Source organism: Panthera tigris, chromosome A1 (assembly GCF_018350195.1).
Source record: "Panthera tigris isolate Pti1 chromosome A1, P.tigris_Pti1_mat1.1, whole genome shotgun sequence".
Classification (NCBI taxonomy): Eukaryota; Metazoa; Chordata; class Mammalia; order Carnivora; family Felidae; genus Panthera; species Panthera tigris.
The window spans coordinates 158,326,492-158,342,065 of NC_056660.1; positions in this window are offsets into that span (position 1 = coordinate 158,326,492).

Sequence of the window (15,574 nt, forward strand, 5' to 3'; positions counted from 1 at the left end):
ATCAGTACTCCTGTATCCCTTGGGTAAATTCCTAGCAGTGCTACTGCTGGGTCATAGGGTAGGTCTACTTTTAATTTTCTGAGGAACCTCCACACTGCTTTCCAGAGCGGCTGCACCGATTTGCATTCCCACCAACAGTGCATGAGGGTTCCCGTTTCTCCACATCCTCTCCAGCATCTATAGTCTCCTGATTTGTTCATTTTGGCCACTCTGACTGGCGTGAGGTGATATCTGAGTGTGGTTTTGATTTGTATTTCCCTGATAAGAGCGACATTGAACATCTTTTCATGTGCCTGTTGGCCATCCGGATGTCTTCTTTAGAGAAGTGTCTATTCATGTTTTCTGCCTGTTTCTTCACTGGGTTATTTGTTTTTCGGGTGTGGAGTTTGGTGAGCTCTTTATAGATTTTGGATACTAGCCCTTTGTCCGATATGTCATTTGCAAATATCTTTTCCCATTCCGTTGGTTTCCTTTTAGTTTTGTTGGTTGTTTCCTTTGCTGTGCAGAAGCTTTTTATCTTCATAAGGTCCCAGTAATTCACTTTTGCTTTTAATTCCCTTGCCTTTGGGGATGTGCCGAGTAAGAGATTGCTACAGCTGAGGTCAGAGAGGTCTTTTCCTGCTTTCTCCTCTAGGGTTTTGATGGTTTCCTGTCTCACATTCAGGTCCTTTATCCATTTTGAGTTTATTTTTGTGAATGGTGTGAGAAAGTGGTCTAGTTTCAACCTTCTGCATGTTGCTGTCCAGTTCTCCCAGCACCATTTGTTAAAGAGACTGTCTTTTTTCCATTGGATGTTCTTTCCTGCTTTGTCAAAGATGAGTTGGCCATATGTTTGTGGGTCTAGTTCTGGGGTTTCTATTCTATTCCATTGGTCTATGTGTCTGTTCTTGTGCCAATACCATGCTGTCTTGATGATGACAGCTTTGTAGTAGAGGCTAAAGTCTGGGATTCTGATGTCTCCTGCTTTGGTCTTCTTCTTCAAAATTACTTTGGCTATTCGGGCCCTTTTGTGGTTCCATATGAATTTTAGGATTACTTGTTCTAGTTTTGAGAAGAATGCTGGTGCAATTTTGATTGGGATTGCACTGAATGTGTAGATAGCTTTGGGTAGTATTGACATTTTGACAATATTTATTCTTCCAATCCATGAGCAGGGAATGTCTTTCGATTTCTTTATATCTTCTTCAATTACCTTCATAAGCTTTCTATAGTTTTCAGCATGCAGATCTTTTACATCTTTGGTTAGATTTATCCCTAGGTATTTTATGCTTCTTGGTGCAATTGTGAATGGGATCAGTTTCTTTATTTGTCTTTCTGTTGCTTCATTGTTAGTGTATAAGAATGCAACTGATTTCTGTACATTGATTTTGTATCCTGCAACTTTGCTGAATTCATGTATCAGTTCTAGCAGACTTTTGGTGGAGTCTATCGGATTTTCCATGTATAATATCATGTCATCTGCAAAAAGCGAAAGCTTGACTTCATCTTTGCCAATTTTGATGCCTTTGATTTCCTTTTGTTGTCTGATTGCTGATGCTAGAACTTCCAGCACTGTGTTAAACAACAGCGGTGAGAGTGGGCATCCCTGTCATGTTCCTGATCTCAGGGAAAAAGCTCTCAGTTTTTCCCCGTTGGGGATGATGTTAGCTGTGGGCTTTTCATAAATGGCTTTTATGATGTTTAAGTATGTTCCTTCTATCCCGACTTTCTCAAGGGTTTTTATTAAGAAAGGGTGCTGGATTTTGTCAAAGGCCTTTTCTGCATCGATTGACAGGATCATATGGTTCTTCTCTTTTTTTTTGTTAATGTGATGTATCACGTTGATTGATTTGCGAATGTTGAACCAGCCCTGCATCCCAGGAATGAATCCCACTTGATCATGGTGAATAATTCTTTTTATATGCTGTTGAATTCGATTTGCTAGTATCTTATTGAGAATTTTTGCATCCATATTCATCAGGGATATTGGCCTGTAGTTCTCTTTTTTTACTGGGTCTCTGTCTGGTTTAGGAATCAAAGTAATACTGGCTTCATAGAATGAGTCTGGAAGTTTTCCTTCCCTTTCTATTTTTTGGAATAGCTTGAGAAGGCTAGGTATTATCTCTGCTTTAAACGTCTGGTAGAACTCCCCTGGGAAGCCATCTGGTCCTGGACTCTTATTTGTTGGGAGAGTTTTGATAACCGATTCAATTTCTTCGCTGGTTATGGGTCTGTTCAAGCTTTCTATTTCCTCCTGATTGAGTTTTGGAAGCGTGTGGGTGTTTAGGAATTTGTCCATTTCTTCCAGGTTGTCCAATTTGTTGGCATATAATTTTTCATAGTATTCCCTGATAATTGTTTGTATCTCTGAGGGATTGGTTGTAATAACTCCATTTTCATTCATGACTTTGTCTATTTGGGTCATCTCCCTTTTCTTTTTAAGAAGCCTGGCTAGAGGTTTGTCAATTTTGTTAATTTTTTCAAAAAACCAACTCTTGGTTTCGTTGATCTGCTCTACAGTTTTTTTAGATTCTATATTGTTTATTTTTGCTCTGATCTTTATTATTTCTCTTCTTCTGCTGGGTTTAGGCTGCCTTTGCTGTTCTGATTCTAGTTCCTTTAGGTGTGCTGTTAGATTTTGTATTTGGGATTTTTCTTGTTTCTTGAGATAGGCCTGGATTGCAATGTATTTTCCTCTCAGGACTGCCTTTGCTGCATCCCAAAGCGTTTGGATTGTTGTATTTTCATTTTCATTTGTTACCATATATTTTTTAATTTCTTCTCTAATTGCCTGGTTGACCCACTCATTCTTTAGTAGGGTGTTCTTTAACCTCCATGCTTTTGGAGGTTTTCCAGACTTTTTCCTGTGGTTGATTTCAAGCTTCATAGCATTGTGGTCTGAAAGTATGCATGGTATAATTTCAATTCTTGTAAACTTATGAAGGGCTGTTTTGTGACCCAGTATATGATCTATCTTGGAGAATGTTCCATGTGCACTCGAGAAGAAAGTATATTCTGTTGCTTTGGGATGCAGAGTTCTAAATATATCTGTCAAGTCCATCTGATCCAATGTATCATTCAGGGCCCTTGTTTCTTTATTGACCGTGTGTCTAGATGATCTATCCATTTCTGTAAGTGGGGTGTTAAAGTCCCCTGCAATGACCACATTCTTATCAATAAGGTTGCTTATGTTTATGAGTAATTGTTTTATATATTTGGGGGCTCCGGTATTTGGCGCATAGACATTTATAATTGTTAGCTCTTCCTGATGGATAGACCCTGTAATTATTATATAATGCCCTTCTTCATCTCTTGTTACAGCCTTTAATTTAAAGTCTAGTTTGTCTGATATAAGTATGGCTACTCCAGCTTTCTTTTGGCTTCCAGTAGCATGATAAATAGTTCTCCATCCCCTCACTCTCAATCTAAAGGTGTCCTCAGATCTAAAATGAGTCTCTTGTAGACAGCAAATAGATGGGTCTTGTTTTTGTATCCATTCTGATAGCCTATGTCTTTTGGTTGGCGCATTTAATCCATTTACATTCAGTGTTATTATAGAAAGATACGGGTTTAGAGTCATTGTGATGTCTGTATGTTTTATGCTTGTAGTGATGTCTCTGGTACTTTGTCTCACAGGATCCCCCTTAGGATCTCTTGTAGGGCTGGTTTAGTGGTGACAAATTCCTTCAGTTTTTGTTTGTTTGGGAAGACCTTTATCTCTCCTTCTATTCTAAATGACAGACTTGCTGGATAAAGGATTCTTGGCTGCATATTTTTTCTGTTTAGCACACTGAAGATATCGTGCCAAGCCTTTCTGGCCTGCCAAGTTTCAAAGGAGAGATCCGTCACGAGTCTTATAGGTCTCCCTTTATATGTGAGGGCACGTTTATCCCTTGCTGCTTTCAGAATTTTCTCTTTATCCTTGTATTTTGCCAGTTTCACTATGATATGTCGTGCAGAAGATCGATTCAAGTTACGTCTGAAGGGAGTTCTCTGTGCCTCTTGGATTTCAATGCCTTTTTCCTTCCCTAGGTCAGGGAAGTTCTCAGCTATAATTTCTTCAAGTACCCCTTCAGCACCTTTCCCTCTCTCTTCCTCCTCTGGGATACCAATTATGCGTATATTATTTCTTTTTAGTGTATCACTTCGTTCTCTAATTTTCCCCTCATACTCCTGGATTTTTTTATCTCTCTTTCTCTCAGCTTCTTCTTTTTCCATAACTTTATCTTCTAGTTCACCTATTCTCTCCTCTGCCTCTTCAATCTGAGCCGTTGTTGTTTCCATTTTGTTTTGCATTTTGTTTAAAGTGCTTTTCAGCTCCACCTGACTGTTCCTTAGTCCCTTGATCTCTGTAGCAAGAGATTCTCTGCTGTCCTCTATACTGTTTTCAAGCCCAGTGATTAATTTTATGACTATTATTCTAAATTCACTTTCTGTTATATTATTTAAATCCTTTTTGATCAGTTCATTAGCTGTTGTTATTTCCTGGAGATTCTTCTGAGGGGAATTCTTCCGTTTGGTCATTTTGGATAGTCCCTGGAGTGGTGAGGACCTGCAGGGCACTTCCCCTGTGCTGTGGTGTATAACTGGAGTTGGTGGGCGGGGCCGCAGTCAGACCTGATGTCAGCCCCCAGCCCACCGCTGGGGCCACAGTCAGACTGGTGTGTGCCTTCTCTTCCCCTCTCCTAGGGGTGGGACTCACTATGGGGTGGTGTGGCCCGGTCCATCTGGGCTACTTGCACACTGCCAGGCTTGTGGTGCTGGGGATCTGGCATATTAGCTGGGGTGGGTAGGCAAGGTGCACAGGGGCAGGAGGGGCCGGCTTAGCTCGCTTCTCCTTAGGTGATCCACTTCAGGAGTGGCCCTGTGGCAGCGGGAGGGAGTCAGATCCGCTGCTGGAGGTTTGGCTCCGCAGAAGCACAGAGTTGGGTGTTTGCGGGAGCGAGCCAGTTCCCTGGCAGGAACTGGTTCCCTTTGGGATTTTGGCTGGGGGATGGGCGGGGGAGATGGCGCTTGGGAGCGCCTTTGTTCCCCACCAAACTGAGCTCTGTCGTCTGGGGGCTCGGCAACTCTCCCTCCCTTTGTCCTCCAGCCTTCCCACTTTCTGAGCAGAGCTGTTAACTTATGACCTCCCAGACGCTAAGTCGTGCTTGCTGTTGGAACACAGTCCATCAGGCCCCTCCGCTTTTGGCAGCCAGACTCGGGGGCTCTGCTTGGCAGGTGAGCAGCCCCTCTGCCCCAGCTCCCTCCTGCCAGTCCGTGGAGCACGCACCGCCTCGCCGCCCTTCCTACCCTCTTCAGTGGGCCTCTCGTCTCCTTTTGGCTCCAGAGACTCTGTTCTGCTAATCCTCTGGCGGTTTTCTGGGTTATTTAGGCAGGTGTAGGTGGAATCTAAGTGATCAGCAGGACACGCGGTGAGCCCAGCGTCCTCCTACGTTGCCATCTTCCCTCTCTTCCCCCCTACACTGATTATTTTTGATAGTAGTTATCCTGGGACATGAAACGGTATTACTGGGATTTGAATCCACATCTGTTTGTCTGAGTTGAATAGTTTGAATGCTGATGTTCCCTCAGATCCTGTGTGCCTGATGTCTTTCAGGTTTCTGTTGGATTCAGTTATAAAATACTTGAATTCAACTCTACGTATTTATTTTTGTCACTAGAAACTCTATCCATTGCTCCCACAGTTAGAGCAGTGATGGGGATTAACCAAATTCTCAGCATTCTGTGGTCTAGCACATTTGTTGTTCTCCTTCTCTCATTAAACACATATGTGTTGAGTGCTTATGTGATGTGCTAGATCTGGTGTTTGGAACACAGCAGAGAAAAGAGACTAGCTCATTGCTTTCATTGACTTTCTCCCCCTCCCCCCTCTTTACTGAGATAAAATTGACAAATTATATGTATATTTAAAGTATACAATGTGATGTTTTAATAGGTGTATATATTGTGAAATGATAACCTCAATTAAGGAAATTAACATTTGGTTGTGTGTGTTAAGAACATTGGAGATCTATAACGCAACGTATTATACATTACATGAGGTCTTCAGAACTTATCTTGCAATTGAAAGATTGTACCTTTGCACCAAAATCTCTCAATTTATCCCAGCACCAGTCCTTGGTAATGACCATTCTCACTACTCTGACTTTAAGATTTTATACATAAATGAGATCATGAAATATTTATCTTTCCTTTCTGTGTCTGGTTTATTTTGCTTACCAGCATGTTCTCCAGGTTCATCTGTGTTGTTGCAAATGGCTGGATTTCCTTCCTTTTTAAGGCTGAATAACATAATCTACATAATGACTTACTGATCTCTCCATTGATGTTGTGCAAAAAAGTGCTTAGTCAGAAACAACTGAGGATGCCTTAATCTTTGAATGCTATACAGGGTTGGAAAAGGAGGAGGGTATTGTGTCGGGCTGAAGGTGGGGATGAAGCACACCTCGGCATAAGGGTGCTTTATCTCTACCTCTTCTCAATATCTTTTCCACTGCCAGTGGCCCATAAAGGTGTTATGTCCTCAAAATTTTCTCTGAATGTGATGCTGTCTCTTCAAGTTTATCAAGTCTAAAATTAGCTCAGTCTTCATACATTGAAGTTATTTTTTATCTCCTTTATTCAATTGACCAATCATTTATTGTTGATTTGTCTTTATTGATATCCTATATATTGAAGTCCACTGTGGAACATAACTGTGGTCAAAGTTAGGTTTATTTACTTTGCAGCAAGGGAGACTCTAGAAAAACTTCAGAAATATTTTAGTGAAGGGAGTTGGATGGGTTTTTTGTTGGTTTGGGCTTGTTCTGGATGATTCTGAGGAGGTATTAGGGAAGTACACTCTTGGTCTCAAATACTATCAAGAAGAGGACATTAATTACATCAAGTGGGATAAGTCAGATATAGAAAGACAAAAAATGTAGGACTTCACTTATATGTGGAATCTAAAAATAGGTGAACACATAGAAATAGAGTAGAATGATGGCTACCGAGGGTAGTTGGGGGTGTGTGTATAAAAGATTATGCAGATTTTTTTTAAGGGTAAAAACTTGCATTTAGAAGATGAGTAAGATCTGGAGATGTAATGCCAGCATAGTGAATATACTCAACAATACTATATTAGAAAACTGAAATTTGCTAAGAGACTAGATTTTATTTTCACCACAAAAAAGAAAGAAAGGGAAAGAAAAGAAAGAAGGAAAAAAAACTGAATTATGGGACCTAACAGGTGTTGGCTGTATCCATGATGGTAATCATACTGTAATACATAAATGTATCAAACTTACAAGCTCTACTTCTTAAACTTATGTTGTATGGCAATTATATCTCAATAAAAAAACAATGGCATTCAGTAATTGGGATTCTTAATCATTTTTATCTGAAAGGGGGAATTAAATGCTGATAGAATTATCATTGGTAAAGAAATAGCAACCCTTAAAGAAAGGAAATATTAATCAGATGAGGGGAAACAGCTATCTTGTGGTCAAATAGCTTAGCCTATGCCTTGCACTCAACATGGTGATAGACTGACATGAGAATTTTCCATTTCTGTTGTGAACATTGCAGTCTGTTTCTAATTGTGTTAATATCCATTTATTTCCTTCCTTTGCCTCACTTTCATCCCCAACTGAACATAGTCCCTCATGTCTGGACAACAAGAGTGGTCATCTCACTTTTTACTCTGCATTTATTACTCTACCTACTCCATTCTATCCTTCACACCATTGCTGAATCAGTGAACAATTCTTTGACCTCCTTGTTCCACTGCTCAAATTAATTAACTTTCCCATGTTTACAAAAAGAAGTCCATGCTCTTTTTCCAATCAACCATTTCAATCCACTTCCCCAGGCCTCCTTGACTTTTCTCTATATTAGTCTTTAATTTGAGTATATTATTTGCATTTTATTCTTGTTGTTAGTGATTGCTTGACATGCTATATAAAAATGTATAGGGAAGGTGGGGGGGTGGATAGGTGAAATAAGTGATGGGGATTAAGTCGTGCACTTGTGATGAGTCCTGGGTTATGTATGGAATTCTTAAATCACTATGTTGTGCAGCTAAAAAAATACAACACTGTATGTTAACCAAAGTGGAATTAAAATAAAATAGTATATTCTTCAGCTTTAAAATGACTTACTCAATCCAGAAGTGATTTGACTACTAGTTTCTTAAAGGGGTTGTGATGCAGGTTGTTAATTGACCCATTTTGAAGAACATTGTTTTGTGAATTTGTTCATATCATTCCCTTTCTCTGGAAGACACTTCAGTTATCTAAGTTGACCACTCTATAAAGTCTATTTAAAAAATCTCTCTAACTGCCTAACTTCAGAGCTACTCAGAGTCAGAAGTGTTAAAGTATTCATTGCATGTATCACATTATTTCTTTGGTATTCACCCATTAAAACGTGTAAGTACTTTGAAGGTAAAGGCCTTGCTTAGGCATCTATCTATCTCCTATAACATCAAGGACAGAGTGTTATAAATAGTAGGTATTCATTGAACATTGTTAATGAAGAGTAATATGATCCATTGATATTACTAAATCTGGACTTAAAAAATAATTTTGTAAGTTTCTTTTTTTTACATGTTTATTTACTTACTTTGATAAAGAGACAGAGAAGTTGAGTGGGGAGGGGCAGAGAGAAGAGGAGAGAGAATCTCAACCAGTCTTTGCTCTGTCAACACAGAGCCCAAGGCAGGGCTCCCACCCATGAACTGTGAGATCATGACCTGAGCCAAAATCAAGAGTTGGGAGCTAAACTGCCTTAGCCATTCAGGTGCTCCTAAAAAATAATTTTATTTTATTTTTTTTTTTAAGTTTATTTTTGAGAGAGCGCACATGAACAGGGGAGGAGCAGAGAAAGGGAAACAGAATCTGAGACAGGCTCCAGGTGCCCATAAAAAATAATTTTAAATCAATGGAGTAGACATTCCTCAATACTGATCCCCATTGCAAATTAATAATACCTGTATAAAAATTTAGTCAACTGCAATTATAAGTTTATAATTACAAATTAAGAAACTTATTGGGCAATATTGGAGTTTTTTTAAATTTATTTATTTTGAGAGAGGGCACTCAACAGAGTGCAAGCGGGGAGAGGAGAAGGAGAGAGAGAATCTCAAGTAGGTTCCAAGCTCAGCGTGGAGCCCACTGCAGGGGCTTTATCTCATGACTGTGAGATCTTGACCTGAGCCAAAATCAACAGTTGGTCCAACTGACTGAGCCACCCAGGCACGCCAAAATACTTAAGTTTTTTATGTTAGCTTTGGAATATATATATATTGAGAGACAATGAGAGAAAGGGAGAAAGAGAATTTTCCCTTATTTAATCTATGTTCTTAGATTCACGAATTAAATATACCCATCTAACCATTACCTAATTGAGAAACCGAACATTCCTATCTATTGTGCATTTTTGTGATAAATTTCAAAACATTTTGGAGAGATTTTCATTTTATTGGTTGAAGGGTTGTTAGAATGAGAGTGTTGTTAACAAAAGTGTATGCAAAGTTAACATAATTTTTAGACAATTTCTCCAGGAAACCATATGTTTTGGGACTTGAACATAGTTGATTTAAAAAAATGTGGTTTTTTAAGGTTTTTATCACACCTCTTACTGCTTTGAGTTCAACCTTAGCAGCTTGAGTATATAAACATGGTATTCCTTTCCTCTTGAGGAGCATGGGACTCTAAACAGACTCTAAACATTCTAGTTGCCTTTAAGGCAATCCCCTTTTCTTTAAAGTGTAAATGCCACCTCTGCTACCAAAGTGTAAAATGTAATCAGCCACAAGCCTCATTTCTTATTTCCATGCCTTTGAATTCACAAGAAAATTACCTTAAATATGCGATTAGTGTGCCACAGTAGATATACTTTTATTAATAAAATTTTTTTTCTGAGAAAAATCCATAAAACTTTCATTGTGGTCATGACATGTTCATGTTGTCCTGGGTTTTTGGATCTCAGTGAGGCTATAGGACCCCTTTGAGACAGCAATGTAGCTGAGTACCCTGCAGTTCTGAGTGCTATCCAGCAAGTGGAGGCTTTGTGTTTATGATCCTATTCATGCAAATCTCTTGGATTCTGCTTTCTAAGGAGCAAAAGGCTGAAAGGGTCTGATGCCAGCAGTGCAGCCATTACCTGACTTGCACGTTTAGACTGGGTGCTCAGAGCTGTAGAACATGCAAGCAGCACTATTGATCTTTATTGATAAATTCATCCCTAAGTTCTCCTAGGTGTTTTGTTGGTTTTTCGAATAGATTTCTCCAACATGTTCTTCACCAGCAGAGAGCAAGTGGACTGCCTGTTATCTGTTTTTATGAGTTGCTGAGGAGACAGGCAATCTCCAGGGTAACTGGACAAAATGAAGCATACTTACTCTGCTGTCCTCAGGACAGTGTTTGCATAAGCCTGGTGCATGTAGTGGTACCAGGTTATTGCACCAAGACCTTCTTCCTTCTCTTTATTGATTATCTGTGGAATGTATAATGAACAAATGAGTAACTAAACACTTTGATATAAAGAAATATTTGTTTCTGTGATCAAACAGTTTGTGTATGATTGAATCACTGACGTTTTAACTATCATATTAAAAAATTTACAGAACCAGCACATGGAGGGACCTGTTTGTAGTGAAGGTGAGCATGTGAGAATTGAGTGAAAAGAAACAAGTATCAGTGAAACATGAGGGACACTATTACTGTTAATCTTAAAAGAGATAAAGATCTGAGAAAAGTGTAAGAAAAATGCTCAGTGTTGTAAGGAATACTGTAGATGTCTAGTCTTGTAATTCTCAACCTTGGGCTGCATGTTAAAATTATGCAGGTATTTTTAATATTAACTTATCATTGAAATATAACATGTACAAACCATGAGTGTTTAGCTCTATTAAGTTTCATAAAATGAATATATAACCATGTAACCATTACCAAATTCAGAAACAGAACATTCCTATTTATTAGAAGCCCTCTTACTCCTCCTAGTCATTACTGCCCTATAAAAGTAACTCCTGTCCTGATGTTGAATCCTGTAAAATATTTTTGCATATTTTTGAAATTTATATCCATGAAATAAATAATACTGTTTTATGTTCTTTTGTGTCTTTTTTTCTTTTTCCTGCTCGACACTAGGTTTGTGAGAGTCTGCAAGTAGCAGTAATGCCTTCATTCTCATTATTGTCGTATGCTTCGTATGTGAATATGCCACCATTTATTTACATCTTTTATTGATGGACATTTGGGTTGATTACAGTTTTTAGATATTGCAAATAGTGCTGCCATAAATATTGCTATGAATATTTTGGTGAACATATGTAAATATTTTCTTGGGCATATATCCAAAGTGGAATTTCTGAACCATGGTATATGTGTGTGTTCAGTGTATACAACGACTCATTTTTCAAGTAGTTATACCAAAATATACTCAGCTTCTAGTTGCTCCACATTCTTTACCCATCTAGGATCTTTAAAAAATGCCAATACCCAAAGTTTACTCAGACTTTAGCTCAGAACAATGAAATTACAGACTTTCTGAGGGTAAGATGCAAGAACTGGTTTGTGTGTGTGTGTGTGTGTGTGTGTGTGTGTGTGTGTGTGTGTGTACAATTTTTTAAAAATCTTCCCAGATGGCACTATGCCACTAATGTCACCAGAGAAGAGAAACAAAAAAATCATCATTCAGATGAACTCTTGAGGGTATGAAGAGATAAATGCTTTGTGCAAGCCACCAAGACAGTGACAAGTCCAGGGCTGGATGCCAAGTTTCCAGGTTTTTTTTTTTCCCACTGCTAGTTTAATTTGGAGGTACTTCTTCATTATTTCATTCACATACTGTGAAAGTGAACTTTGACTTATCCTATACAGTTAGAGCTCTTTAGTTTACCAAACAGTTTTTCAGGCTTTGTGAAGCAGGGAGGGCAGGTATGAAGGACTGGCTACAGAACTTGTGGGATCCAGTGCAAAATGAAACGGTGAGCTTCCTTGTTCAAAAGAATGATGATGAATTTCAAAAACAATGTCAGCAGAGCATTAAACCAAACATGGGGCCCTTTTAAGACTGGGCCCCTATGTTATTGCACACCCATGAAACTGGCCCTGCAGGCGCTATTACTTGCAAATTTCAGATGAAAAAGCAAGGCTCAATGACTTGGTTAGTGGTTAAGAGTAGAAACAGGTCTGATGATGCCTACTTTGTCTTTCTGGTCTAGAAGGTGGCTCTGTCCCTTTTCTCAAGGATTTTCAAGATAAAATGAATAAAAATGATACAGACTAAATGTAAAATGCTCACAGGAAGGGAACATTTGTTTTTAAATAAGGTGGATAGGGGGTCATTTTGGACAAGTAGTAAAGAATGAATTTTGAGAAAATGAGATCCAGCTCACTGCTATTAAACCTGCCATGCCTTAACACTCCATGCCTTAATACTCTTTGGACATTTCTTTTGCATTTTCTGAAACATTTGGTTGATAAACTTTATCCAGATGTTTGGACCCTCTCAGTAGGTGCCTCCTTACGTCTTGTGTTGAGGTGGTGGAAGAAACAGATGGAAATAACTACTCTTTTGGGGGGAATAAAATCTTATATATGGAAATATGATGGAACTATCAAATGGGCATAGAGTTGGAAAAGTATTTTAAGGAGTAACTGCAAATTCTACGTGTCATATGATTAAGTAGGAATAATGATAACCTGCCCCTGCCATCTCCAAGAAATCCCTCCCTGCCATCCTCCCAAGTTATTTTTATAAGCCTATGACTAGCCTATTTAGGAATACTTTTGAATGACAAGAAATAATATTTGACTATGCTTGTTTCCCTTTAAAATGGTATAGATATATTTTTTTAGTTAATGGCTTCAGCTGAATTAGTTTGTCTCCTGAAGGCATGCAAAGCCATTTCTGACTTCTGAGAATGGCTTCTCTCCCACACGAAGACCCTTATAGCCCTTCCATCCCACAAGAGTGAGGACTCAAGAGTCAGAATTCAAGACTCAAGACTGGAGCCATCAGATAATTGATTTAAGGGGTCTAAAGCTCTTAAAGAAATCACTTATCCTCTTTATGTTAATTTCTCTATTGTAAAATGGGATGTTATGGGCTGAATTGTGTTCTCCTCAACCCTAAATTTATATATTGAGGTCCTAACCCCTGATACCTAAGACTGACTGTATTTGAAGATACAGCCTTTAAAGAGATGTCAGATGAAATAAAGGTATTAAGGTAGCCCTAATCCAAATATGATTGGTGATCTTATAAAAAGGGATTAGAATATAGGGACACACAAAGGAAAGACCATGTGAAAATTGAAGGAGAAGATAGCCATCTACAATCCAAGGAAAAAGGCCTCAAAATACATCAACCCTACTCACACCTTGATATCTGACTTCTGGCCTCTAGAATTGTTGAGAAAATAAGTTTGTTTTTTAAGCCACCCAGTCTGTGGTTAGTCCTAGCAAACTGATGCAGAGGATAATATAATAACAGGGACTTCAAAGATGGTATTATGGAATGAATGAATTTGATATGTTAGTTAACTGTGAAGTATAAAGCTAATGTTATTCCTATAGCTGCCAACTTGTATTTGTCTCTCCCTAGCACATGGTCTACTGGTCTTCCTTTATCTCCTTCTTCATTACACTCTCCAGTTTTTGCCATCAACATGGAACATGACTCCTAAAGAAAATATTATTTAATTCAAAAGTGAAAGAGCTATACCATCAGGTATTGCTCCAATTGTGTTTGCTTACTTAGCAACTTCTATTTTAAATCTAAATAAGAAGCGTTAAGTGTCTCTTTCCTTGCTGAGAGGTCAAATCTAAAGTAGGCACCCAGTTTTAGATGTGCTCCTGGGTCTAGTGAGTCTTAACTGAGTTGTACCTATTCCTACCTACTCCCCACTTGTCATTCATACTAAAACAGGAATTTGAGAAAGAGGATAAATTAATGTTTTTAAGGGTAATCCCCCGATAGCTTTTGCTGAAGAACCATTTTTCTTGTTTGCTATCCTTAATAAAAGTCCTCATTTTACTCAGTAGATTATGCTAATAGTACCTTGAGAATAGCTAGTATTTATATAGCAGAGTTTCCCTAGAAGCTCAAAGCACTATATAAATATTGTCTCATTAAAAACTCATACATCCCCATGAATTAGGTTGGTGGCTGCTGCAGTTTCCCTGATGTGCAGATGGAGAAACAGAGGGTGAGAGACTTTTGCAAAATCAGCAAAGCTGAGAGGGAAATACAGAAAAGCATTGCCTTCTCACATTTGGTGAAAAAACCTCAAGCCAATTCCCCAGATTTTCACAAACTGAGAGGCATTAAGCATAAAGTCACAAGCCTGTGTTTTGATGAGTAACTAAAACATTACAAAGGGTCATTGCTTTTCTTTGGGGACTGGGGCCATATTTTAGTGGGTGGAGGGAGGCACTGAGAAGTACTTATAAAGTCTTAAAAGTAGAACGTGACTTGTCTGGCTTTTCTTGGTTGCTCATCTTGCTACAGAGCACTGCTGGTTTATTCAGGTCACTTTTGATACTCTCATTTCTGAATTAATGTCTTCAGTAATCCTTTTACAGCATTGCTTACGACAAGGTCTCATCACAACCATTCTATTTACTGGGGGCTCTGTTCTGATGTAGTCAGCAATCTCCTGATTGAAGGGTGTAATCCTGCATCTATTTCCCATTCTTGTAGTGCATTGGTTTTCCTTTGTCTTTATTTCCCCCTCTGCAAATCTTGCATGGGTTAGTTACAGGCCTACAAAAACTAACAAACAAGCTTTTCAAATTAATAGCTAATAAAAATTGGTTAATAAAGTCTACAAATTAACAGCACAGAATACCATTATAGCTGTACCATCGAGCAATTGAAAACAGATTAAGCATGAAAGAGTTGCTGGTTTAAGGTTTCTTCTGCCCCAGGAAATAATTGGTTAATGGAAATAACAGTGGAGATGGTAATGCAAAAGCAGTCCAAAGCTGAGAAAGAAGCCAGAGGGGAACCAGGACCCTGCAAGTGGATTTCCCGCTTGCTAGTCAAAGCTGAGTAGAAATTGTGACTGCAGGACTGACTGGTTTTTATTGTAATATTTAGCTCCTAAAATCTGGTGAACAGCTTCTCTACTGGCTCAGATAATGCCTACTGCCACACATCTGCAGTTAGAGAAAGGACTCTTACTTTTGGCTGAAAGCTTTCTGATGGAAGATACTTCATTAGAAAAGCAGCAGCAGCCATCACCTGCAGTGAAGTGGGGATACACCACAGATTTTTCATTCAGCATTTTCACAACACAGCACATTCAGATGTGCTTCACTTAATTGTTTCTTGAAAGGTTTTGAGATTTGTGCCATGGATGGAATGTTTATGAGGTTTTGTTCTCGACAACATAAAAATACATCTCCCTCTGTCTTTTCTTATAAATTACGAAAGGCTAATTTTTTTTGTTGTTGTTCTGTCTTCAGACTCATTGTAAAAGTATCATTTCCTTTTAAGTTTTTTTTTCAAAAAACAAGATTATTAACTCCCTATATGGATTTTTTTTAAAAAGAATACAATAAGAAGTTTTATTTCCTAACACCTACTACTGAATTTTCTT